The sequence below is a fragment of the Phoenix dactylifera genome, unplaced genomic scaffold (assembly GCF_009389715.1).
Source record: "Phoenix dactylifera cultivar Barhee BC4 unplaced genomic scaffold, palm_55x_up_171113_PBpolish2nd_filt_p 001406F, whole genome shotgun sequence".
In the NCBI taxonomy this organism is placed as follows: Eukaryota; Viridiplantae; Streptophyta; class Magnoliopsida; order Arecales; family Arecaceae; genus Phoenix; species Phoenix dactylifera.
In genome coordinates this window covers 27,395-29,040 of record NW_024068728.1, presented here as the reverse complement: position 1 = coordinate 29,040, position 1,646 = coordinate 27,395, and positions in this window count along the sequence as shown.

Below are 1,646 nucleotides of genomic sequence, written 5' to 3'. Positions count from 1 at the left end.
TTTCAAGGAGTTGAGAATTTGAGGCATGTGTCATTAGGGATTAATTTCTAAATGCTCCTGATCGATGGATCCATCACGAGGGACGGTGATCGATCCGCTGAGATTAGTGCATAGATCACTTAGGCAGATGGACGAGTCTCGAGTCCACGGTGTAGAGACACTGGAGTGATTATGCAAGTACTTGTTAGAGAACAAGTTACTGAGCGTGACCAAAGATAGTAGTCACATGGATGTTTATCCACTCGTCAGTGACTACTTATGCTGCAGTTGTATGACTGGTCCTTTGACCTACGATGCCTCAGCTATTCCCTGTGAGGTTACTGTCGTTTGACGAGCATGTGAACTTGGGCCCAAGTCATTCAGATCCTTGTAGTGCGAATTGGCTGCAGTAGGTTCATTTTGGAATAGGGTTGCATCTAGATGGGATCTATCGACCTTGATAGATTAGAAGTGATCCTATATGATTTATGAGACTGAGTTCGATAAATTCCTGGCCAGGTATTTTGGAAAAAGAGTTTTTCATATCTCGAACTAGAAGTCATATAAATTTGATATAAGACAGACGATGGAGTTTGACGAGATATCCATAACCTCTGTCACATCGGGATTTATGATAGAGGGACTGTATCATATGCTAACTGCACCAAGAGGTTCAGATATTCCATTCTGCTGGGTTGCCTCCACATACTGCTAGGTGTCACTAGTGGATTGTGAGACTCGAAGGCATTCACTTGGTGATCAGTGAACCCTAAGAGTAGAAATGAAATCATTTCAGTCCACTGAAAAGGAGTTTCAGTGATATTGAGATGGAGATCTCAATATTTTTCACTACCAGTCAGAATAGATCTTACGGGGTCATACATATAGAAGATTTAATTAGTCAGACTATCATAATTATGATTTAGAATCATAATAGAAATCAATCATCAATATGATTGGTAATTGAATTAACCCACTAAGTGTTAGTGAGTTAATGGAAGAAGAATTAAGTAGAATTGATTACAATTGGATTGCAATTGGGTTGATTTAATGAGCCAAATCAAATTGGGTTCGACCCAAATTGATTTGGGTTCATGATTAGGTCAATTTGATTAAACCAAGGTTTGTGCGGATTTTAAAGACCACATGTCGTTGTAGGATGAATATGACTTAAGTCATGTTCACACTATGCGGACTTTAAAGTCCACATGGCGTCGTAGGATGCATGCTCCCAAATCAATTAATTCTTCTAATGAGATTAGGAATCCTAATATGATTAGAAAATTAATCAATTGATTAAATAGACACATGTCATGCATCTATGAGCACAAGGATTGGACACTTGGCATTAATCCAAGGGTGGGTTATAGTCCCATACTCCTAATAAGATTAGGAGGAGCCCTAAGTCCAATCTATAAAAGGGTAGCAAGGGAGAAGTTATGAATTAATTATCTCCTCTTCCTCTCCACGCCTCCTCTTCTTTCTTCCTCCTTCTCCATGGCAGCAAGGGGTCTTCATCCTCCTCTTCCTCCACGGTAGCAAGGCAAGGAAGATCTACGTGCAAGGTTCCTCCTTCCTCTTCCTCCATCGCGAGCAAGGTTGAAGAAGAAAGGGTTCTTCTTTAAGGAGGTATGTTGCAGATTTTTATCTTCTAATCTATATGATAG